Here is a 27,239-nt window from a genome sequence, read left to right as displayed (position 1 = left end):
GTGAGTTGAAGATCAAGGGAAGAAAGTTTGTTCAGTAGTAGCTGATGGGAGACTGTGTAAAAAGCTTTGGACATATCGAGGCAGACAGAGGAGACAAATTGTACTTCATTTAGTAGGTGATGTATGGAGTTGGTGAATGATAAAAGGGCAGTGCTGGTACTATGTGTGGGTCTGAAGCCATGCTGGGAGCTGGTTAATAGGTTGTGGGTTACGAGGTGGTGCAGGAGTTGATTGTGGATACATTTTACTAGTATTTTTGCAAGGGGTGACAGAATGGCTGTGGGGCAATAGTTTGTAAGCTCTTTGGATGCCCCACCCTTGTGGAGGGGGATTATATGGGATATTTTCCAAAGAGTTGGAATGTGTTGTTCAGAAATGGATTGGTTGATCAGGATTGATATGGGGTAGGCTATAGATGGCGCAGCAATTTTTAGGAATTCATTTGGAAGTAGGTCAGCAGCAACACAGCAGGGTTTTAACTTTATTAGGAGAGCTTTAATGTAATTACTTTGGATGGGGAAAAATGAAGGGGGTGGGGTGATTACGTGTTATAGAGGGGAAAGTATGAGGTTTGCTGGGATGGTTGCCTAGCAGAGAGGTAATAGTATTAATAACATGAGAGTTGAATTGTGTAGAAATTGTCTGAGGAGGTAGGTGCAGGTGTTGAGGAGTGGCCAGGATTGTGGAGACAGTTGATGCTTTGCCAAAATGTTTGGGGTTTGGATTGGTGATACTGTTAATAGGACAGGAAGTAGCCTTGTTTGTCTTTCCTGATGTGTTTTTTTGTTAGATTTATAAGCTGCTGATAGGGAAGATTTATCTTTGGTAGAGTGGTAGGCGGACCACACTTTGTCCCTGTGTTTTATTAATAGCTTGGTATGTGTGGTTAGCCAGGGCAGGGGGTTGGATTTTGATCTAACCTTTCTGGTTGGAACAAGTTTATTAAGTATATCAAGGAAGATTTTGTTGAGTAAGATTTTGTTGAAATACTGTACTGCCATATCTAGTTGGAGGTGTTTAAGTGGAGCCCAGTCAGAAAGTTGCAGTGGGTGATTGAGTAGTGTAGGGGAGATTTTTTTTTTGTCACTGATGTATTTGTAGGTTATGTTGCTATGGGTATGGACTCATTTTCTGTGTAAGAAGGTTGGGTTATGGTCACTGAGGGAGTCAGGGAGACATCCTGCTAAGTAACCGAGGTTGGGCTTGTTTGTTAAAATCCAATCTAAGGTTAACTGTTTCTTGGTGTGCTTATCTATGCGGGTTGGACAGGTCATGGTTTGGGTGAAGTTAAATAGATTCAGAAATTTGGTGGGGGTGTTGGATGAGCAGGAGTGCCAATCCAGGTTGAAATCACCAAAAATGATAGTTTTGTGGTTAAAATTGCTAGATGCCCAGGCAAGCAGGCTTTCTATGGTGGGTAGGTTCCATGGTAGCCTCCCAGAGAAATAGTACTTTAACAGTATTATCTGTGTGAGTCATAATAGTGAAATTCAGGGGCAGTTTGGATACACTGTAATCTTTCATGCTTGTGGTCCTTGGTTGCCCTTCCCCACGGTTCCCCCAGAGAAGAGAAACAGCTCCATGTTTACGTAGTTTTAGTCCTATTAGGTATAGCCAAGTCAGCATATTTGCTTAAGTGGCTATATAGGGCATTTGTGTACTTCTCCGCATAGGAGTCATTCCCTTTGTTACCTTTTATGCCATCACTTAGGAGGTGACAGGTTACTTTGCAAAAATTTTTTTTTTTTTTTTGATCCTGTGGGGGGGTGTCAGGTCTGATCTTTAGTTCGAGTGAGATAGACTTATGGTCTGACAACCAGGGAGGGCAGCACACTAGGCGTAGTGCAGTAACCCCCCCCCCATGTTGGTAAATACTAGGTCTAGGACATTTGAGCCCCTTGTGGGTGTGCCGACTAACTGTTCCACTGCATTTGCATTAAAGTGCAAGAACCTCAGTGAGATCATGTTTGTGCTCTTGTAGGTTGTCCAGTCAATGGATGGGTAGTTGAAATCACCCGTGACCAACGTGTTTGGCTGTATACTGAGTGTTTCAAGCAAGTCCAGGAGATGGGGTATTTTACCTATAGTTATTTTGACCTGGAGTATCTCAAGTGAGTCACACTGTTTCAGAAGTTGCGAGGAGTATTTGGATTTAAAGAAAACTGATACACCTCCACCTTTGACTCTTTTGCGCTTGTTTTGGGGTCTGAACATGTGGAAGGCATTGTAGCCTTGCATGGCTGGGATGCTCTCTGCAGCCTTAAACCAAGTCTCAACATAGCCTAAAAAAGGCTCTGTGGGGAGTCAAGTGTCTTTGCCAATATCCTAAAGCTTTGAGGAGACAGATGAAGGCCATTTCTGGTGAAGCATCAAGGTCTGTTGACCATGTCTTCCCAGGCTGAAAGACAATGGATCCCCTTGGAGTGACACTAGAAGTTAAGCCAGTTAAATCATTTTTTGTTTGTACTGTGGCATCATGCTAGGTGAAGGTAGAATGCTGTTTAGGGCTAGGGACATACCTTCCTGGCACACATAATCTGAGAGCTCTATCATGTCTCTCTTCATATAGTCCAGAGCAGTACGTCTCGTGTCATTCACTCCGTGTACAATGACAAAGTCATAACAGTAATTGCTGCTGAGTGACTTGAGTGCATGTGTGACTTGGCAGATCCCAGCAGCCAACGTGCAGCTGACCGTGACCTTCTTGTCTAGCCTGATGAGAAGGACATCTGTATGTCTCACTATTGAGTCACCTATAACTTGGACATTTGGTTTTGAAGTGTTTTGCCTTACAGGCTTGATTGCTGAGACACTGTTATACATGTTTTTGTGTTCTGGTGGATTTGGTTCATGTGCCAGTATATGAGGGTTGTTTGCACTTGGTAGGTCTCTGATCTTTTGGTAGGCTCTTGGTGAGTAGCTCCATGTATGTGGGTTTATGTGTCATGACTTCATCTTATGTAACAGGAGAGGTGTGAGAACTGACAACGTTTTTGATGTTTTGTAGTCTGTCGTGACTGCACTGATTCAGGTTTCATGGTACAGTGACATCTCTCACACTGTATTTGTTTACTTTAGGAGCATGTGGTTGTCAGTATACATGAGGCAATTGCTACATTGCTTAAGGATGACCATGTCAATCAGGCTGGCTGGAGAAATGTTGAAAAACTGACTGTCCATAGCAGCAGGTAATTCCTGATTTTTTGGGAAGGCAGAGGATCAGCTATTTCTCTGGGATTAGCAAGGTGACTTAAATATGATTAGTGAGGAAAGTGGGGAGACACTTGCTTAGCTGAGCTGTTTACAGTGCAGCAGTGTGCAACCGAGTTGCCTGAAGAGGAGTAGGGAAGCCTGAGAGGGTTTTCCCGAGTGTGTTCAGGGACAAATGTGATTCTAGGCGATTGCATCTATACAAGGCACTGCTAACCCCAGTTTCAGGGTACTCAGCTACATGCAAACATGGTGATTAAATACAAGACAATTTAAACAGTTCTAACACAATGTACCACTAGAAAAGACCCTCATAGAGCCTTTATTCCAGCAATATCCATCTCAGATGGGTCCTGAGCTACACAATTCTGCCACAAGGGTGTATTGAGGCCCTCTTAATGTACGATGGGTGGTTTTATTGCTCAAGTGATGTCAAACAGTGTAGATTCATCAAGTATGAATCTAGCCTACACTATTTAAAGCAAAAGAAGTAAGTATACAAGGTGCAGAATGAAAACAGTCATAGCAGCAAAAAACAGTAAAAATGAAGCAACAGTTCAAGAAAATACAGTACACAAGTGCAAAAAAACAGGCTTAAATTATACTTGTTTTTTTGAAGAGTTCAGTGGATGCATTGAATTTTCTTAGACACACTTCACTTCTCTGGCTAAGAATGCCAAACTCTGAGCAGCTCCAGTAAACTGAGCTCAAACCCATGCAAATGTGGTGCTTAAATACAAGCAAATTTAAACAGTTCAAACACAATCTGCCAACAGAGCCTTTATTCCAATTTGCAACTCAGATGGGTCCTGAGCTATACACTTCTGCCACAAGGATGCAGGGAGGTCCTCTCAGTGTAAGATGGCTGGTTTTAGTGTTCAAATGATGCCAAACTGACTAGGTTCAGCAAGTCTGAATCTAGCCTATGCTATTTAAGCAGAAGACGTAAATATATATATAGTGCAGAATGAAATCAGTCACAACAGCAAACAGTTCAGTAAAATACAGTCAACAAGTTAAAAAAAAGCTTAAATTCTACTTATTTTTTGAAGAATTCAGTAGATGCCTTGGAAGAATGCCAAACTCTAAACAGCTCTCACAAGCCCATATAAACGTGGTGCTTAAATACAAAAGAATTTAAACTGTTCTAACACAATCCTCACAGAAACTAGCTAAACTCTACCCTTGTCATCCCCTTTGATATGCAACACAACCCAATGGGCATGTTGCTTATTTTAAATACCTTTGTATTTAATTGAAAATGTAATTCCATGCTGACAGTATACAAACCAAAATCAATCACACTTTCTATGCTTCCAAATCTCTCACTTGATCTCGCTCCCAGGGTGGAAAAAAGTCCATCTGTAAAACTGTTCTTCATCCTCAACTTGAATATGCTCAGCCTATCCTCACATCCTCATCCATTAAAAATCTTAAAACCCTGCAGATATTCTCAAAACAAAATCTAGTTATTCATGCTTCTCTCCCCTGGGATTAAATACCACTACAGAACCTTCAAAAGCACTAACTGGCTTCCCATAAAAAGCATGAACTTACCTACTACTCCTTTATCTAGTACAAAAAAAACACTCAACAGTGAGTCTGTACCCACTTTAAGCATCTGATTAGCTATCAGTGACAGCCCTACCAACTTTGCTGTCTAACTTACAATGTCAACATACTTCATAGACCTAAAATCACATTATTCATCATTGGCCATGCCTTCTCCATAATACCACCAAGACTTTGGGACTTACTACCACCTGACATCAGTAGCATCTCCAGTTACAGCCAGTCCAGGCCCAGACTATTATTCCTTTTACAAGAAAGATCAGTATGTAAAGGCTTCACTCATCCCAATATAATATTGTATCTACACCCTGGACCAGATTCCAGAAGAGTTGAACTCAGGGTAATTTTTCACTGTTTCTAAAGGACATCCTGTCAGTGTAGGTGACTTATTTCTGTGCAGGGGCCTATCTACAAACAGGCTTACACTAGGGTCCATATTACTAGACAGCAAGTCTTTTGGAGTCAGGCACCCTAGCAGCTCTGTAAGTACCGTATCAGAATCACACACCCTACCCCCACTTCCTCTTCCCAAATCCATTTTATTCATATTCCCCTAACTTCCTCAGGCCTCTTCCTTTTCTCTGCTGTGAGGTAAACATGTATGGTACTGCATGTGAGGTAGTTCACATATTCATTATATACATTTTAAATCTGTGGCATTGCTGTCTTGCTGCTTGTACTCTTGTATGTATACATGCCCAGCCTGTGGCTGAAATGGGTTCCCTTTGGATCAGCCCACTACCCTAATAAAGAAGCATGCTTAGATAGATAGACATGTGCCAATGGTTATTTCATAAGATAATTTAACAGAAGATACTTTAAAATATAATCATAAAGGATAACAGCTGGTTCCCTTCTCTTTGCCATCAAACCAAAGAGGAAAACAGGGACCAGCTTTACTCTGATCAAATACCAACAGTAATTCCTATTATAAAAGATACAAAAGAAGATATTTTAAAATATAATCTTCAAGGATAAGAGTTGGTTCCCTTCTCTTCACCCTCAAACCATACAGTACAAAACAGGGCAGCTGGTAATAATGGTACAGAATGTCAAAATAAAATCTGGACTTTTGCTAAAGCTTACTGGATACCAGGATCTGTGGCTAAACGGGCAAGTTCAATATTAAATTCGTTTTAGCTGGAAATGTTAAGTGTATTAAAAAGAAATAAAATAATACTGAAAACCGGACTCCAAGAATTTCACCTTCAACAAAAATTTTACAAAAATTGCCTGAACAATTAAATTTAAAGTAATCATGGCATTTAGAGGTTCAAGTTTATTACATTTTACTCATAATTTATATGTGCATTGTGCAGGAAATATTTACAGGTAGTAATTTCATTTTATAGATCAACATGTTATTAATACATTTAATGTAAGTAGAGCTCTGATATGATTAACTTATATGATTCTTTAAAATGTTATTTATACAAAAGTCACAATATTTAAATAGCATAAAGAAACAGGTGCAAGAAAATGAAACGGTAGCATAGAAGGAATGGAGAAAATATATAAAAACGTTACATATACATTAACAACAAATAGTCAAGGATTCATAGATAATAAAACTGCAACTGTTTTAGTGAAAATGAAATTATGGGAATTTTCTATGACCCTCAATCATACACCTGACTACACAGAAATTTAAAAGTCAACCTTAAGAAAAATCAAATTAATTTGAGTCTAAATGAAAAAATGAATACAATAGAAATAAGTATTGATTACATACCTTAAAATTTTAACAAAGTTCTTGATATGTTTTATGCTGAGGTATAAGGCAGAATAATTTAGGTGATATAAAAATCATTTGTTAAATATTGAAACTTTGTTAACAGAAAATGTAATAATTAAAATTCACTAGTTACAACTTAAGAAAATGAAATAATAATAAAGATAGAATAACGCATTTACCAATTAAAAAAAATGGTAAGAAAAATAGTACTTAACGAGCTAAAATGTACAATAAGTATAAATTGAAAAATAAAATGAATATAGAATGTCAAAGACAGTAAAGCTGTTGCACAATTGTTAAGAAATACATGTAACAAAAAGGGCAATAGCAAAGTTCAATAAAAAAGAGATAATGAGCGAAACAATAAAAGAGAAGTTAAAATGACCTGCCATAAAACAAAACTGGACAAAACTAAGATTAGCTATGAGTTGAAGAGACACCCATATGCAAAATAAGTAACAGACATAGAAAAAAGTAAACAAAATGTGAGATAAAATGATGGAAAAGGGGTAGAATGGGAAGACAACAAGGAAAAATAAGTGAATATTCAAACTCTTAAAAGAAGTCATACTAGATAACTGCTTCTTAAAATTTATAGAATAATGAGGCTCACAGTATCAATTGTTTCATTCATAAAATGTATAAATATTTTCTAGAAGATGTTATTAATGTATTAGTTAAAAGTTTTTAATTTTATTTAAAAAGATTTGGCCACACGTGGAAATATGGTAAGACTACTATGATTTTCAAACCAAAGATAAATTTATTAGACTGCAGCTTATGCAGGTCTCCTTCTTTCGTTGATTCTGATCTTAATGTAGTTAAATTGTATCACTAGCAGATAATTTAAAACCCTTATATAAAAATTATGTTCAAGTACGTTTTAGTCAAAAGAGACAAACTCAAGACAATGTTCTTAAAGTTATTACACTCTTAGCTCATGCTGGGGATGAGCCATGCCATTGGGCATAGAATATTTAAGACAATTTCAGTCTGAAAAGCTTTTTCCTATATAGTTAAATCATTGAGCCTTATTTATATTGAGAGTTTCAATTTTTGGAATTTTGGTTTTAATATTGCAGTGTATTACTACTAAATTTTGGCTTTTCCTTCTGTGATGACCAACATCCCAGAGTGTAAAGCTGGAAGTCCGTGCTTTGTGGTCATTTCACACACCCAACATCCCTATTCAGCAATGTAACAAAAACTGGATAATATTACAAAGTTGTGCCTCAGATCATAGAAGATGCATTTAAAATCAAGGACATGACTATGCAAAATTGGGGTAATACCAATTCATGGGCTCAAAGGCATCCCTTATTAACCATATCTTCAGACCACTCAGACATAGTATGCCTTACTGCTGACCCTGTAGTAGGCTGTCATCAAATCATAAGATAAACTTGAATGTATCCATCTCAGGTAGCGCAGGAACAACATGAGGCTATCTTGGCTGAAGGAAGAATTGGAAGGTGATAATACATTTCTTGGTGGAGTCCTTCTTACAAGTTACTTTCCCCCATAAAAATCAAAAGTGTGCCTAAATATTTTCAGTCCCTAATTGTTCTTAATCAGTCTTTGAAATCTAGCATTTTAAAGTATTAATCTACAATTGAGAGTTGTTATTCATTGACAGAGCTAAAAAGTAGGTTATTTCAGCTGTTCAAATTTGAAAGGTGGGTGTCTTAGTAATACTCCACACTGATGTGGAGAAACAGATGGCCTTTGTGGACATTAGAAATTTGTGGGACAGATAGTCTCCATCTATTTCATATTCCCTGCTGTCTTTCAAGTTAAATGACAAAAAGTAGTTTTAAATTTCCTGCTGCAGTGTTGCTCTTTCTGCCATATTTGATATGGGGGGAATCAGTCAGTAGCCTCAAAATGTGGCTGCTACCATGTATTTGACTGCTATGACATAGCAAGGGTGGCTACCACATGATGGAACTTCACATCACTCCCCAGATTACTCTGTCTCTCTAATATCCTCTATGAGCCCATCAATAGGTGAGAACATCTAAAGAAAAATCAGGAGCCCTTCAGCCATAAAGAGTAAGGCTGCGGTATGCCAGCTTTTCATCTATACAATGCAAAATAAATGTATCCCATTGGAGGAACTTGACAACCAGAAGCTAAACACATACAGAACCCTGATATGACTAAAGAAACTTCACATTCTCAAAGTGGTATGGGTGCTTTTAAGAATTTTGCATTCATTGTTTTTCAAATGGTTGTTAAAGTCTAACATGAAAGGTACAAAGAAATCACTAGTAAAAATAAACCTGCTACCTGACATTAATGTCCCAAAGTTGTTTATTCATTTAGCCTTTCCTTTAAGCTTAGTTTCATTTAGAAGTTGTTCCTATCTTCTAGTAAAGTACTGTTTGCAGGCATAACTTTTATCTTCTACCAAACAGCTGTTTGCACTGATGTGTGATTATAGTGCTGTAACTCTCTTTTGCCATTATTAAAGTTTATCAGATTTATTTTGTGACAGTGCACATTCTTTTTCCTCATATGCCAAATTTTGCTAGGTATATACACTGCTGATGACATGCCAGCCAGTTAACTGTTTGTAGTCTGTAGCATTTGTGTTTACCTTGAGTATCACAGTATAATAAGTGCTTATTGAGTGATGCCAAAGTCCTAAACTTAATTATTAAGTGGCATTCTTTCAACATACTTTTTATTAGTACTAATGCAGGCATTATTTTTGCACAGAAATTGTAAATATCGACTGCCCACAGATACTACCATTTTAGCAAGTGAAGAGGTCTGAACATAAGGAGCTTTACTTTGCTCAACACCATGCACCAGACTCAAAAATAGTCCTCTCTTCTCAAATAACTTTAGTTCCAAATGAAAAATAAAACTCTGTTTCACTTCATAGCGACCTTAAAAAGACCTAGTGCCTTGACAAACTTGGTTCTTGGTTAAATCACAGTAACTGCAAACATTCAGTTTACAACAATACCAAGTCTAATACTCCCCCTTTTTATTGGTGGATAGGTTTGTAGGAATTTACTAAGCTAATGACCACAATGGCCTTTCTAAGCCGAGCCATACATCCCAAATCTGCGACCAGTTCTGGTACCTTTGATAAGTGTAAGAAGGACCTGGGAGATAAACCATTTGCAGGCTGCCTGTGACCATTACAGATATAGATGCCAAACCAGGGATGAAGTTCCTGTTTCTAATTCAGTTGCCCAGGTTACACTTGAATTGGGTTAGGGAGGAACTCTGCTTCATATGGATGGGGAACCTGTTCAAGGGACTGGGTAGTCTCAGGGATATATACCTGTTTTGCCAGCAGATCCTATTTATATCACAGTCAAGGTTTAAGTCTAGAATGGGTAATTCTAGTGCTGTTTGTTTTGCAGATATACAGGATGTCCATCAGAGTGGGGTCTAGCAATGCCCTGTATGCCAGGTATAGATTTCCCCCTCAATAGCCTGTAGGAGATAAAATACAGGGATAGGGCCTTGAGGCAGTATGCACTGGACATATTACGTATGCCTTGTATTCTTTTGATGGGAATCCTCAGTGGACATTCCAGTTGTTGGAGACGCCTGGTTTGGTACATAGGAAAGGGGGCACTATACTCAATGATAGGTCTGATGAATGCTGAATATAGTAGACCAATGACTTCCTTGGACCTAGATGCCACGCCTTTCCTTATAAGTTGTACAACATAGAATGATTTCCTCACCACTGTGGACACATGAAGGTCAAAGGATAGATTACTATCTATGTGTGCCCCTAAGTCCCTGACTACTGGGTCAACTCTAAGCAGTGTGTTGTCAATATGATAGTTTCCAGGGCTGGATGACTTCCTGAAGGATACTATTATACATTTCTTGGCATCTAATTTAAGTCCGTGTCTCTGACTTGTTGCTTGTTTGTGACAGTCCTTCCTGAAGAGCATTTCTATCAGTGAGGAATTTAATGGCAACTACTAATTTGCAATTATCTCTAAATTCAGTCAGCCAAAGGCCACTGGCATTGGCCTTGACTTCAAAGAAATATATGCCAAAAAGCAGCAGTTCCAGTACTGATCCCCAAGGGATACCACTTGTGACTGGCCTTTTTGTAGAGGTGGACTCCCCAGTTGCTACTTCCTTGGTCCTGTCTGTGAGCCACCTGGCTATCCACCAGGTGATAAGGATTTGTACCTAACCTGTTGAGTTTATCAACAATGCCCATGTGCGGTATTGTGTCAAATGCCTTGGCCAGGTCAAGGTAGGCAGTATAAACCATTTTGTCCACATCCATTGCTTTGGTGATCTACTCAAAGAAGTCCACCAGGCTGAGTAGGCATGGGCTGCTCTTAACAAAACCAAACAGGGTTGGATCCAGTGTCTGAAGATTTCCTGTCATTATCGATCATTTCCATGATAATTCTTTTCATGGCTTTGCAAATGAGACTAGTAAGACTTATGTGTCTGTAGTTTCCAGGCTCTGCAGATGGCCCACCTTTGTGCCGAAGCATTACTGTTGCTGTTCTCCATTCATGAGACATGAAGCCAGTTTGGAGACTACAGTTAAATAGCAATTCCAGAGGACTTGATAGGTCATGTTTTATGCAATTTAGAAGGCATGCTGGGATATTGTCTGGGCCCATTGATGCAGTGTTCTTGGCCTTAGAGACAATATTAAGGACCTGTTCCCTAGTAATAGCAGGGGGGAATTATATTTGCTGGTATTTCCTGAGGAAAGGTTGAGGGGGGAAGTTGGAGTTGAATTTATTGACCAGTAAGTTTACTATATATTCTGGCTCAGTAGAAGTGACTCCATAAACAATGAGCTTTGCACACAATTGTGTATTGCATTTGAGGTTGTGGGTATAGGCAAAGAATGCCTTGTGGTTGTCTTTGGCCTGGGAGGCTAAATTTACCTCAAATTTGGATTTGATAGACTTTATGTGTCCTCTGACCTTTGTGCAGAGGGATGACTGTTGTTCTCCATTCATGAGACACAAAGCCTGTTTGCAGGCTGTAGTTAAATAGCAATTCCAGAGGTCATATCCCATGCTATTTAGAAGGCATCCTGAGATATTGCCTAGGCCTACTGATGCATTGTTGGCCTTAGAGACAGCATTAAGGACCTGATCCCTAGTGATAGCAGAAGTAGTTATATCTGATGGTATTTTTTGTGGGGAGGTTGAGGGGGAATGAGGGATTAAGTTGGAGGTGAATTTTTCAGCCAGTAGGTTTGCTATATATTCTGGCTCAGTATATGTGACTCCATTAACAATGAGCTCTGCACATGATTGTGTATGGCTTTGAGGGTGCAGACATAGGTAAAGAATGCCTTGTTCTCCATGGCCTGGGAGGCCAAATTTACCTCAAATTTGGATTTGGTACACATTATTTGCCCTCTGAGTTTGTTTAGTTTGAGTGCTTTTATCCTATTGGGTGCTGCACTTCCTAATTTTTGCCATGATTTTCTTCCTTTTCTTATACAGCCTTTTGATGTTGTGATTCCACCAGGGTGGCTTGTTTTTTGAGTTAGCTTTTTACTCCTTCTTGGTGGGTACAGCTACCTCTATGCAGCTATTAACATGCTTGTTTGTGTAGGGTTTCTGTGCACAGTTCTGCATTGGTAACAGTGTTCTCAGGGTTTATGGGGGTTTTAAATTTTATCAGGTTATCACTTAGTAGGAAGTTAGCTTCAGAGTAGTTCAGGAATAGTCCAGGCTTAGCTGGGGTTCCAGGTTTATTTTTACTTCCAAGGAGACCATTTTGAGGTCTGGCCTTACCAGAGACAGCATTACACCAGGGGGTGTGCACCACTTTCCTATGTTAGTGAGGACCAGATCCAGTACAGTTACACCTTTGGTCGGTGTACTGACAATCAATTCTAGGGACTTTGTGTTTACAAAATGCAGGAATCTCTGTGCCTGTACATTTGGTGTTGTATATGATTCCCAGTTAATAGTGGGGTGATAACAGTCACCCATGAATATCGTATTGGAATGGATGGTGAGCATTTCCAGTAAGTTTAAATACATGGTATGAGTTTCCTGGGTCATAGATGTGGGCCTATAGCTTGCAGGGAAGTGGTAATGGATATAGTGATTTGAACTTTTAGATGCTCAAGTGCATTGTCCTGTTTGACCAGCCCTAAGATATATTTAGTTTTGATGTGCTGTCCACAGGTTCAAAGCATTCTCTATGGTGGAGAGAGCTTCTAGGGAGTGGAGTATTTTGTTTACACTTATAGTATTGAGCAGTAACGACTTTAAATTTTCTTGGTTTTGATTTGCTTTGTTGGAAATACTTTTGGTTTGGCACTGCCTAAAAAATGGAGTATGGGGAAGGACAATGTTGCAACTAATATTCAAAAGCTTAGAGGGGATAAAAGTGCAGACCATCCCTGGAAAATCAGTGTGGTTTGTTTGTCAATCTCCTTCCATACTGACAAATATTACACCCCCTTAGAATGACACCAGAAATTAAGGTAATTATTAAAGTCAGTCAGGTTTTGTTCATAGTGGACTTAATATCATTAAATACTGAATGTCTGCAGTTACTGTAAATGAAAATGCATTTTACACTTATTCCTTTGTGTTATACAGTTAATTTTATTATTATGGGTATACTCCTGATGTTATAGCTGCAAGTAGTTTGGAAACAAAAGGAAGAGTATGATGTATTAATATTATAATTTCATTGGATAGCACAGTGGTGCAGCAGTTTGAATTGTCACCTCACAGCAAGAAGTACTCCTGTTCAGTTCTCGGCTGGGGTGCCTTCTGTGCAGAGTCTGCATGTTCTTCCTGCATTCAAGCGGGTTCCTCTGGGTGCATCAGTTTCCTCCCATGTTACAAAGATATGCATCTAGACCATTTCTCCCCAGGTCCCCACTGAAAATTGGCTTGTTCCAAGTCAGACTTTCCCGGTAAAAACATGTTAAATAAATAAATTGTTGACTAAGTTTTTTCTTATAACCACAACCACAAAATGATGTCAACTTTGGTACTGGCAGTGGTTTACATATACAAGCAAAGCATTGTGGGTAATAAGGAACACCATACTTCTTTATTGGAACAACTACTTGCTGACATTATAGTTTCACTAATAAATCATCACATAAGAAGAAGGGTGTCCCATATGTGAGCCATAGTTTGTAACTTGTCTTGCTAGTATATCAGACTCCCATTGTTGCTTTTAGGATGGAGAAATAGTAACTTATATACTAAGGTAGGTAATGATGCATTGTGTGATCTGTCTTTTATGACATCTTATTAGGAGTTTTCAGCTTCAATAATATTTTCAGTGGGCAGTCCTTATCAATGCAATTAATTGCAAAATCCCTCAGTCTGATACTGTGTATGGTAAGTACTCTTCTTGTTGTTTGTCTTTCGTCTTTTTCCCGGTAAGGGGTCGCCACAGCAGAACTCCGGTCCGCTAATGATTGGCAGTAGATTTTTACAAAATGCAGAGGTGCTAGCTCGACGTTCAACCTTCAATGAAGGCATGCCCATTTACGCATGCATGTCTTTCTAACGCTACCCAACTGCAGGGAGGACATGCAGACTCCACATAGAAGGCACTCCCAAGCCAAGCCGAGAATCGAACGGGAGAACCTCTTGGTGTGAGGTAACAACGCTACCGCTGTACCATCGTGGCAGTATGGTAAATACTCTTATTAGTAAGGGTTTATTTACATTTACTATGGAAAGTGTTACGATACACTTTAACCAAGAAGGCAGGATGCCACAGCACTCTTTTTTTTAAATTATGGAATAAACTTGCACATTACTACATGGCTCTAAACAGTGTTTTACCCTATAAACATCTCTGCTGTCTATCCCAAGTTAAAAGTAGTGAATGTTCACTACAACAAGTGGGAAAGAAAAAGGACAGCCATTGGGCAGTCGTGAAACGTGCAGTCTATCTCAAGTTAAAAGTAGTGAATGTTCACTACAAGTGGGAAAGAAAAAGGAGAGCCACTGGGCAGTCGTGAAACGTGCAGTCTATCCCAAGTTAAAAGCAGTGAATGTTCACTACAAGTGGGAAAGAAAAAGGACAGCCACTGGGCAGTCGTGAAAAGTGCAGTTTTGTGTTGTATTTCTGTTCTGTGCTGTGTCTATGGCCCAGTTTGGACTCCCCAAATATCTTTACACAATTTTTTTTCAAACCTCAGTCTTATTAAATGCTAGTGACAGACTACTGATGGGGATTTTAATGTAGCACAAGGAAGACATATCCTCATATACAGTGCCTCATTGCCTGCCGAGCCTAATATGCCTTAACATCAGCATGCTGTGCAAAGGACAGGGCTTAGCAAAGAAACAATGCTTCAGTCAGCATATGTGATGTGGCCAGCACTGCTTTGTTCCATACCTATGTCCTGCACCACTAACAGTAGCCTAGGCCAGAGGGAGGCTTTTTCCACTTCCCTTTACTGCCATCAGATAGTGCCAGGAGAGGCAGAAGATGTGGAAGTAAGAGCTGAGCAACTGATGGTCTGGCAGAGGAGCACTAAGGAACCTGCTTCAAAGAAAAAATAGTATTAGATCTACAGAACTTAGAGGGCCAGGCACCCTGTTCTTGATCCTTATTCATTTATGTGTGTATATTAGAGGGCCAGGTGCCCTGGTCTTCACCCTTATTCATTTATGTGTGTATATTAGAGGGCCAGGTGCCCCAGTCTTCACCCTTATTCATTTATGTTTGTATATTAGAGGGCCAGGTACCCCAGTCTTCACCCTTATTCATTTATGTTTGTATATTAGAGGGCCAGGTGCTCCGATCTTGATCCTTATTCATTTACGTTTGTATGTTAGAGGGTCAGGTGCCCCAGTCTTGACACTTATTCATCTGTGCTTGCATATTAGAGGGCCAGGTGTCCTGGTCTTGATCCTTATTCATATATGTTTGTATATTAGAGGACCAGGTGCCCTGGTCTTGACCTTATTCATCTGTGCTTGTATATTAGAGGGCCAGGTGTCCCGGTCTTGATCCTTATTCATCTGTGCTTGTATATTAGAGGGCCAGGTGTCCTGGTCTTGATCCTTATTCATATATGTTTGTATATTAGAGGACCAGGTGCCCTGGTCTTGACCTTATTCATCTGTGCTTGTATATTAGAGGGCCAGGTGTCCCGGTCTTGATCCTTATTCATCTGTGCTTGTATATTAGAGGGCCAGGTGTCCCGGTCTTGTTCCTTATTCATATATGTTTGTATATTAGAGGACCAGGTGCCCTGGTCTTGATCCTTATTCATATATGCTTGTATATTAGAGGGCCAGGTGTCACAGTCTTGATCCTTATTCATCTGTGCTTGTATATTAGAAGGCCAGGTGTCCTGGTCTTGTTCCTTATTCATATATGTTTGTATATTAGAGGACCAGGTGCCCTGGTCTTGACCCTTATTCATCTGTGCTTGTATATTAGAGGGCCAGGTGTCCTGGTCTTGATCCTTATTCATCTGTGCTTGTATATTAGAGGGCCAGGTGTCCTGGTCTTGACCCTTATTCATCTGTGCTTGTATATTAGAGGGCCAGGTGCCCTGGTCTTGACCCTTATTCATCTGTGCTTGTATATTAGAAAGCCAGGTGTCCTGGTCTTGATCCTTATTCATCTGTGCTTGTATATTAGAGGGCCAGGTGTCCTGGTCTTGACCCTTATTCATCTGTGCTTGTATATTAGAGGGCCAGGTGTCCTGGTCTTGATCCTTATTCATCTGTGCTTGTATATTAGAGGGCCAGGTGTCCTGGTCTTGATCCTTATTCATCTGTGCTTATATATTAGAGGGCCAGGTGTCCTGGTCTTGACCCTTATTCATCTGTGTTTGTATATTAGAGGGCCATGTGTCCTGGTCTTGATCCTTATTCATCTGTGCTTGTATATTAGAGGGCCAGGTGTCCTGGTCTTGACCCTTATTCATCTGTGTTTGTATATTAGAGGGCCATGTGTCCTGGTCTTGATCCTTATTCATCTATGTTTGTATATTAGAGGGCCAGGTGTCCCGGTCTTGATCCTTATTCATATATGTTTGTATATTAGAGGGCCAGGTGTCCCGGTCTTGATCCTTATTCATATATGTTTGTATATTAGAGGACCAGGTGCCCTGGTCTTGAGCCTCATTCATTTAGGTTTGTATTTTTAAAGCTATATTATATTGGCTTGACTATTGTGATGCTGCAAAGAAAATACTACTCATTAAATTAATAAATTATTTTATCTAAAAATTAAAGAAAATAAAATTCAGTATATCACATCTAAAATTATAAGACATTTTGCTACTTATTTATTACAGTGTTCAAGTAGTAAAGAAACAGTCTTTATACAAGTAATGCTACAAAATAAGTTTCATTATTTACATTAAAATAACTAGCATTGAAATGTCTGCTTTTAGTAGTCCTAATAAAATGCTATTTGCTTTATATTACAATTAAATCTGAATATAGATAATGAATGATCTAAAGTGGTTTTAATATACTCATTTAATTGCTTAAATAATTCTTCAGTTTTAGATCTCTAGTTTATTCAAAGAAAATTTAATTCAGATTGATTGTATATTCAACAATTTGGGCAGCCACGGTGGTGCAGCGGTTAGCATTGCCACCTCACAGCAAAGGGTTCTCCGGTTCGATTCTTGGCTGGGGTGCCTTCTGTGCGGAGTCTGCCTGTCCTCCCTATGGTCACGTGGGTTTCCTCCCACATCCCAAAGACATGTAGTAGGTGGTTTGGACACTCTAAATTGGCCCTAGGTGTGAGTGTGTGCATGTGTGTGCCTTCTGTGGAAGGTTGGGCACCGGGCTTGCAACTCGACACCGTAAAACTCCACTGCCAATCATGAGCGGACAGATGATCCGCTGTGGCGACCCCTAACCAGGAAAAGCCAAAAGAAGAAGAAGAAGATTATATATTCAGCAATTAAATATATGTTGGATAAAATTCAGTACCTAATTCTAAATTAATACTACTTATTTGGGGAAATAATAAACAGAATTAATAAGTGGAAATTTATTTCAGATTCAATTAATTCTGTATTATATAAATCTTACATGTTAAATATTATGTATTCATGTGTTTATTTATTGTTTTTGTTGACCAGGGCACTCTGACTGGGCTATGGTAGCCTCTTTTTTAGCAGAGGGCTGGGGGAAAGCTCCTGTTACAAAATAGGCAGTTTTACACAATAGATAAAAAATATGAACCTTAAAGGTTAAATATGGACTTTTAATAAGTTAAAGACAGATATACTAGAGAGAAACTACAGTAAGTTAAATATTAAGCTATTGCATATTAATACATGACAAACTGGAATATACAGTGAGGTTTAAAATGTGAAATTGCAATTTGACATTTATGTGTAGGAAAAATAGAGAGAGAGAGGAAGTATGGGAGATGTGAGTAGGTGAGAAAGAGATTAGTAGAAGTTGAGGAGGTGAGGATGTTGAGTGCATGTCTGGAGAAAACGGGAATGTCGAACCTCATGTGGTTGATTCCCATATCTCTGACCTGCAATACTTCAAGTGTGCAGTTTAGTGAATGCCACTATGCATTCGCACATATGTCATTGAAGTTATGTAAGTCCTGACAGAAACCTGGCTAAAACCTCACATTACCAGTAAGCAAATACTCCCTACAGGTTATGGCATACTAAGAGCAGACCAGCTAAACAAGAAAGGAGGCGGTGTAACTGTAATATTTAAGCAGCATCTAAACATCCAGATCTTAAAATCATCAGCTCCACAAATAGGCAATGAAGAAATAATATTTACCAACCTCAAAATAAACCAAAACAAAACCATCAACATAATTGGATACTACTTCCCACCTGGCCAAAACATCCCTCCACTAGAAAACCTCCTCAGCTGGTCTACCCACCATCTCCCCCAAGAAACTATAATTTTAGGTGATTTCAATATTGACTGGCAATCCTGTTCTGGCAAATATCCAACCCATCATGTAAACCTTCATGGCTTCACCCAACTAGTCCAGTCGCCAACCAGGATAAATAAAAACTCCAGCAAGCACACTGCTGCAGTCATCACACTTGGGTTGAATCCCAAAGCTAAGGAGGGGAGGTGGAATCAAACAGGATTAGAAGAAGCTAGTAGGCCCTGCAAAACTGCAGTGGCAAAACCAGCTCTAGTCTTAGAGTATAGAGGTAAGTGATAGTGTTTGGTGAAGGTATGCACTAAACTCCAAGTAGCAGCTTCCAGAATGTCCTTGGTTGGCACTCCCCTGAGAAAGGCTGCTGATGTAGCTGTAGCCCTGGTGGAGTGGGACCTAATGTTAGCAGGTACTGGTTTCCCATGATGTGTGTAGCAGAAATGTATGCAATGCCCTATCCATTTAGAAATGGTCTGTTTTGAGATAGCTTTTCCTTGTGATCCTGTAGCATAGGCTACAAAAAGCTGGTCAGTTTTTCTGAAAGCCTTAGTTTTATCCAAGTAGTAATGTAATTGCCTGTGAATGTCCAAAGAGTGCAGGAGTCTTTCTCCTTTGTTCTGGGGATTTGGGAAGAAGGTGGACAAGTGAATGGTTTGGTTTAGGGCCACACTGGATACCACCTTTGGCATAAAGGAAGGATTAGTTCATAGAGAGACTCTGTCTTGATGAAAAATGATGAAAGGTTCCACTGCCATTAGTGCCTGTAGCTCTGAGACTCTTCTAGCCGAGGTTATTGCTAGTAGTAGGGCAGTTTTCCATGAAAGACATTTTAAATCAGCTGAAAAAGCTGGATCAAAGGGCAGCAGTGAAAGCTTTTCCAGAACAAAGTTGAGTCCCAAGTAGGTGTTGGAGCTCTCCTTGGTGGTCTTAAGTTTTTAGCTCCTTTGAGGAACTGTCTTATGAGTGGATGTGAAAATAAAGGAGAATCCGTGCTGTAATACGCTGAAATTGGTGAGGCGTGGATCTTAATAGATGAAAAGGAAAGTCCTTTGTTTAACATCTCAGTTAAATATTGCAGAATCTGAGGGATGTTTGGATCAAGGGGGTTTAGACCTTTAGCCTGGTTCCAGGCGCAAAATCTTTTCCATTTGTCTGAATAGATTTTCCTGGTGCTGGGCCTCCTGGCCTCCAGAATGACATCCATAACAACTTTGGATAAAGGTGTTTGTTGGTTGTTTAGGTAATTTGTCATGCAGCCAGGTTTAAAGTCTTGAGCTGGCTGTGTAGAATCTGATGGTCTCGCTGGGTGAGCAGGTGAGGAATTTGTGGCAAAATTCATGGTGGGTCGTGGGCCATATTCCTTAAAATTGGATACTAATGTTGGCATGGCCAGTCTGGTGCAACAAGTATCATTTGTGGCCTCTCTAATCTGACTTTCAGCAATACCTTTGCTAGAAGAGGCAGTGGAGGGAAGGCATAAACTGTTAATGTTTTCCAACTGGATGAGAGGGCGTCCACTTTCCAAGCTAGTAGAAGGAAGGTCCTTGTGCAAATTTTTTGAAGTTGGTGGTTGTGGGGGCTTGCAAACAGAACTATGTCTGGGCATCCCCATTTTTGAACTATCATTGCAAATACTCGTGGATCTAGTTTCCATTTGTGTGGATCCATGATGTTTCTGCTTAGGTCGTCTGCCAATGTGTTTTTCTTTCCTGGCAGGAATTGTGCTTGTAATTGAACCTGGAAAGAGAGTGCAGTGTTCCACAAGGTCATTGCTTGCCTGCATAGAGGGTAGGAATGTGTGCCCCCTTGCTTGTTTATGTACCACATAACTGTGGTATTGTCCGTCTTTATTAGTAGTTGTCCTGGGTGTAGAAGGTCCTTGAAAGCTGTCAGGGCATTCTGCACTGCTAGCATTTCTTTTTGATTGATATGCAGGTGTCTCTGATCTGTAGTCCATTTGCCCTGAATGCACTGCCCTGCCATGTGTGCTCCCCAGGCATAGTCCGATGCATCTGTTGTCATAGTTTGCCTGGCTGTGGGTAAGGTGAAAGGCTGACCCTTGTTGAGGTGACATGCCTGTGCCCACCATAGAAATTCCTGTTGAAGGCAGGGAATGAGTGGTATCATTGTCTCCAAGCTGTGGCTGTGCTGAGTCCATACACTTTTCAGGTACCATTGTAATTTCCTCATATGCAGTTTTGCAAATGGTATTAGAAGAATGCAAGATGCCATGAATCCCAAGGCCTGCATAATTTTTCTTGCAGGGAGTGGGGTCTTTGTTGCCATTATTTTGAAATATTGAAACAGCTGTCGTTGCTTGTCTGGCATGAGGAAAGCCATCTGGTCTGTTGTATTCAAGCTGGTACCCAGGAATATTATGTTTTGTGAGGGTACTAGTTTTGATTTATTTTCGTTTACTGTGTACCCTAGGCAACTTAGAAGGTGTTTGACAATTGCCAGATACTTTAAAAGAATGTCCTTGCTTTCTGCTTGAATAAGGCAGTCATCCAGGTATGGGTATATTTGAATTCCTCTTTGTCTGCAGTATGCAATTACTGGTGCCAAGCATTGTGTGAAGACCCTGGGTGCAGTAGATTAGCCAAAGGGCAGTGCAGAGAATTGGTAATGCATTGAACCTGCAATGAAGCGGAGGTATCTTCTCCAATTTTTTTTCTGATAGGGACATGCAGGTATGCCGCCTTGAGGTCCAGTGTTACTAGCCAAGCATTCCTGCCCAGCATGGGAAGAAGCTGCTGTAGTGTTAGCATCTTGAATTTTGGTACTTGCAGATAGGTTTTCAGAATCGAAAGATCCAGAATGGGTCTCCATGCTTTGTCCTTTCTTGGGACTAGGAAGAGTCTTGAGTAAAAACCTTGTCATTGCTCCTGTGCAGGTACCTGTTGAATGACTTTCATGTTCATGAGAGCTGTAATTTGTTTTTGTGCCTCTGCCCATTGATTTGGTGGCAGGTTTGACATTCCTTTGAAGGTAAGGTATGAAAGTGGAATCTGTATCCTTGGGAGACAATGATTAGAACCCATTTGTCTTTTGTGATGATGTGCCAGTTGTCTGCAAAAAATGCTAGTTTTCCCCCCAAGGGAGTTGCCAGGAGAGATGTGCTTGGTAGTTTGAGGATAGAGTCATTGTGTTTGTCTTCTGCTAGCCTGGGGCCTGTCTTCTCCTCCTTTCTGGGTAGCAGAACCCCATTGGTGAGGTTTGTAAGGGCCCTGTGACATTTGCCCCTCTGTGATCTTTCTGAAGCTGGAAAGGACCAGTTTTTTGTTGGCTAATTTCTGCTGAAACGAGGGGGTTATACCGGCAAAAAATCCTTGACCGTTTGCATAGACTTTGCCTTATCCTCCATTTTCTTTAAAACCTCTTCTGCTTTGACACCAAATAATACATCCTGCTGTAAAGGTGCATAAAATAATTTTGCTTTAACATGGTCAGGAGGGTCTGTTCTTTTAACCAAGCATGTCTACGTATGAATTCAGGCTGTTCTGAATGTGTGCTCATTTTTTGTTTTAACTGAGACATCAGGAATTGTTGATATTTCAGCATGTGAAACTGGGAATTTAATGCTCTCAAAGCCAGAGTTGCTGAGGTGTAAATTTTCTTTCCCCATCTATCTAAGGCTCTGGAATCCCTTTCAGAAGGCACAGGATTTTTAGCCATAGAAGCTTTTGCTCCCTTAGGACCCTGGGAAATTGTTTCTGGGTCAGCTACAGGGCTTTTATAAAGGAATTTGTGTGAGTCAGGTACTCTGTAGTACCTGTCTGGTTTGGCTGGAGCAGGAGGTAGAGAGTATGGATTTAAACTAGACTCCAAGTAAACATCATCCACAATATCTAAAACAGGAGGGATAGCAAGAGGTCTGTGCTGGGGTAGTAAAATGAACTCTCGGAGCCTTTTCCTAGAATCTGAGTAATCCTGGCCTTCCCAGTGGAAATGTTCCCTCATGGTATGCAAAGTTTCCCCAAAGGAGTAATCTTCAGGGGGGGAAGCCAAGGGAATGGAATCTTCAGTCTCAGAATCCTCATAAGGTGGAAAAGTGTAATCCTGTTCCTCAGAAGAATCTGAGGAGAGAGAAACCTGGTCAGAGGATGCATGATCCTCCTCTTGTCTTGGTCTTTTATCAGGAGGGGGGATGGGATCCCCTGATAAGGATAATTAAATCTTCAGCCATCTTAAGCATCTGTTTCTTAGGCATGGAGCCTTGAACTGTAGCCTGAGGTACAGTTTTCTTTGGTTTTAAAGGAGTTTTAAGTTTAGCATAAGATTTAATGGTGAGTGTAGTCAGTCTAAATACACCTTCTGCAACCGAAGGTGTTTGCGTTGCACCGGTGTCTAGTTCTGCTCCAGTGTCGGTAGAAGGCTGCATAGGCCTAGTGGACTCCGCTTGGGAATCCGCAGCTGTCTGGGGTTCCATTTCTGCAGTCGTCAGGGGCTGCGTAGGCGCCTCACTGAAAACCGGAGAACTAGCGACAGGCCCAACTGAGGCCTCGGTGTCTGGCTTATTCCTAGGCTGCCTGTCCTTATCCTTGCATTTTTTAGGAGTAGCGGTCATCGGCTGCTCTGACGGCATGATATAATTAAATTTCCTACCAAAGTAATGCCGTGCAAAGTCAAAACGGCATTTGATAGTTCGTTTATTAAACCTAGCGCAAAACCGACAAGCTGTGACGTCGTGGTCTGGGCCTAGGCAAGGAATACAATAGGAATGGAAGTCCTTATGAGGTATTTTCTTCCCACAAGAAATGCAATTGTTAACTTTTTCTGACATCGGACTGAGGCAAGAAAATGTTCCCCAATGGGGTACTTAGCTTTAATGAAGACTTCGGACTGAAATTCAAATTGAAAATCTCAGGTGTCGGCCGACCGGCACTTGCGAACTGCTTCTGCTTCGGGCACCGTGCGGCAAGAAAGACTGAAGAAAATGGCATTGGATGCCTCTTAAATACCCCTGCCACACTGACGTCAGGGAAGAAGCGACAGCAACCGACGCCGGACCAAGACTTTGGAATTCGGGCCGACTGCGGCACTGCCTGACAGCAGGATAACCCCAAGTGTGATGACTGCAGCAGGGTAACAAGATGAACATTAATGGTTATCTCTCCTCTGCTACTTTCCTAGACCTATCTAAGGCATTTGACATGGTCCCACACAAACAACTTATCTCTGTCCTCAGTAACCTATCCTTCTCACAATCAGTCACCAACTGGTTTCAGAGTTACCTGTCTGACCTCCAACAATCCGTTGTATGGCAGAATGACATATCTCCCCAACTACCTGTCTCCATAGGGGTTCCCAAAGGATCCATCCTTGGACCCCTACTCTTCTCTGTTTTCACCAATAATCTAGCCTCTGCCACTAAACATGGCACACTCATACAATACGTAGATGACTCAACCATCATCTGCTCAGCCCAGTCTCTACCCAAACTGCAAAAAGTCACACAGGAAGCCTTTTCCTCTGTTGAAACTTGGTTATCCGATGCCCAATTAATACTCAACCCAAACAAAACTAAACTACTCATCTTCCAATCCACCAAACATACTCAAAACAACTCTCACTTTAACATCACAGCGAAAGACAACACCACTATATACCCAACTGAACACACCAAATTGCTAGGAGTGGAAATAGACAATAAACTAAAATTTGACAGTCACATATTCATGACCATAAAAAAAGTCCACAAAAAACTAGGACCGCTGTACAGAAATAAACAACTTCTCACCAAAGCAGCAAAGATTTCAATAGCAAATTCCCACCTTATCTCCACCCTACTTTATGCCTCTCCAATATATACCAACCTAAGGCAATGCGATCTAAACAAGCTAGAGACCTGCTATAACAAAATCGCCAGATTCGCCACAGGGGCATCCTACTGTAGTCACCACTGTCTCACTTGATGAACTGGGCTGGCTTGAACTCCCTTACCTCCTTCAATGGTATCAACTCTCACTCACCCACAAACTAATAAACCATCCACTAAATGTCCCATCCCTCCAGAATCTACTCCAACCCTATCGCACCACCAGACCACAAAGATCCAGCAACAAAAATCACTTGCAGATCACTAAAGCCAATAACTCTGCTGGTGAAGCACTATTCTCTTGCACCATAGCCAAATTATGGAACTCCCTTCCACCCACAATTACCTCCATACCATCATGCACCCACTTCAAAACTTTACTAAAAGCGCACATAAAAACATGTTGGCTATGCCCTTGCAACTCCCACTCTAATATCACCCTCCCCATCCAACCACTACCTTTCTTTCCACTCCACTAACTACCTTGATTATAGCAAGCTCAGATGCTCATAAGCCAGTACTTATTATACAGCAGGAACTTCTTGTAACATTTGTTAATGTCTGTTATGTACTTCACAGATAAAGATTCTAGTTGTCTACTGATGTACTATGTTCTTCATCTGTAAATATGTTGTAAGTAATTGCTATGTAAATTGTTAATCGCTATGTAATCCAATGTAACTACTGTCTGTTTATTTTAACTGTGGAGCTTTTCTCCCCGGGCCTCCGCTGAAAATGGACCTACGTCCAGTCGGACACTCCCAGTCAACAAATATAAATAAATAAATAAAATAAAGTTATGACTACAGATTGCATTACATTGGGGAGCAAGAAATTACCCTTTTCCGCATTATAGTGCAATCTCACAGTTGGAATATATAATTTGCAGGGGGTGTGGGGCGCATTATAGTCCATGATACGCGGTAGTGAAGTACAAAAAATAATGTTGAAAGTGCAAATGCGAACGTTTCGCTATATGCACTTCGACATTATGTCCTAATTAATATACATCATGTCGCACATGTGAATCAAGACATGAATGTATTTTGTTGTTTCAATATTCTCATAGTAAACTGAATAGTGTGTACGTTTACTAGGTAGTATGGAGAAAAAGTATGATGTAGAGGAGTTGAGATAGACATAGAAAGTACTGAGTATCGGATGGAATTTTGCTGAAGGGAAATACTTCAGTAGGGACAGTAGAAGTGGCATTCAGGGCAAAGAGATGCATGATGGTTATAAATTTACTTTGAGAATTTGCTGTGTTGAGGTATATGGGGTAATGTAGGTGTGTAAGCTCATTCCTACTAAATAGACGGCATATATTGAACTAATTTATATCCTAATCTTGATAATAATGAAAAATATTTAATTTTAAAAGTGCTTGCTACTTTTTTTGCATACAAAAAATATTTATGAATGTAGTAACAAAATGTTAGATTTGTGATAATAACATAGCTGATTGAGAACATGTATTCTTTACGTTTAAATATATTAGAATTTTGCAACCAAGTCAAACTTTTTTTTTCTAATGTTATCCGTTGATACTTTTAAAATGTCAAAATCTGTAGCACATTTATTCCATTTGAGTTTTTATTTCTTGCTCTCAAAAATGGTTATAATGGACAATCTTAGCTGAAAGAAAGGCCATTACTAGGAATTGGAAGCTAGTACATCTGCTTTTGGTCATTATGTTTTATTAGTATTATAAAGGCAAATATAGGTTGGATTCAGAAAGGACTTGCATGTATAGTAACATCTTAGCATTAACTCCATACCCAAGTACAAACCTAGGACTCTATTGGTCTCCATCTAGCATATGCTAATGGGGACTGCTAGAAACCTACACCCAATTCCAAAAAGGGAACTGGGCTTCCTTTACCAAAACACTTCAGCATTGTTTATTTTTGAAAGTTTCAAGCTGTATTTCAACTCATGGCTCATGGGGAAGCTTGGGTGCCTGTCTTGCCAGTGTTGCAGATAATAATTTGTGCACTAAGCAAAGTGAATATGGTTCTGTTTGATAAAACTGACTGATAGACATTATTCCATAATTTGTGCACAAAACAAAATGAATCTGGTTCTCTTTGATAAAACTGACTTTCACATAGACTGATGTATAAAAGCAGAACCAAGATTTTTTTTATAGGTAAGTGCTACGGTAGCTGCTCTTGTGAACCATTTTAAGTCTAGATAATTTCCTTTAATGAGAATCAATCCCTGTACCTTTCACTTGTGGGGTTAATAAGTTAACCACTATGTCAACCTCTCACACAAGAGAGATGAGTACCTTTTGGCTGGAAGGTAAACACCTTAACCATTATGCTAACCGCCTTGTCTTGGAAGATTGTATGGGTCCGAAAGAAGTAATTAAATCAGGGATAACTAAAACAAACTTGCATTGTTTTAACTCAAAATAAAAAGTTTTACAAGTTTGTATAACCACGATTCAAAAATAAAACAGCTTTTCTTTTAAGGTAAATGACCTCAACTCCCAATTTAAAATACAGAAAAGTGCAACAGGTAATACCAAGACATCTGAGTTGTAGTTTTAAGATCCAGGCTAGATTTTGAAGAGATACTGACACGTGGACTCGCATGGGTTTTGCAGCTTACAGGATTTAACTGCCTGCAGGGGTGTAACACAACTAAATGAAGCTCAATTAAAAAATATCAAAGTTCAGTTTAAAAACTATCTTTCCAGCCAAGCCTATCCCAGTCAGCTCCAACACAGATGTAACTGTTGTTGAAGGTGGTCATACTGATATTCAGGCAAAGTTATTTATTTACTGTTGTTGAAGGTAGTCATACTGACATTCAGTCAAAGTTATTTATTTATTTAACATTTGTTGACCAGAAAATTCTGACTAGGACAGAGCCTAGTTTCAGTGGAGGCACAGGGAGAAACACTTCAGACGCATGTCTTTGGAATGTGGGAGGAAACCAGAGTACCCAGAGGAAACCCACACAAATGCAGGGAGGACATGCAGACTCCACACCGAAGGCACCCCAGCTGAGAATCAAACCGGAGAACCTCTTGCTGTGAGGTGA

At 40.1% G+C, this 27,239-nt stretch overlaps 1 protein-coding gene across 4 annotated transcripts in view; it reads right to left on the bottom strand.

Annotated features, from left to right (window-relative positions):
- Positions 1-27,239, bottom strand: part of PDE8B (phosphodiesterase 8B) — a 2,824,882-nt gene that overhangs the window by 7,014 nt on the left and 2,790,629 nt on the right. The window lies entirely within an intron of this gene.

Source organism: Protopterus annectens, chromosome 2.part2 (genome assembly GCF_019279795.1).
Source record: "Protopterus annectens isolate FY-2018-M chromosome 2.part2, PAN1.0, whole genome shotgun sequence".
NCBI lineage: Eukaryota > Metazoa > Chordata > Ceratodontiformes > Protopteridae > Protopterus > Protopterus annectens.
This window is presented reverse-complemented; position numbering and strand designations above follow the sequence as displayed.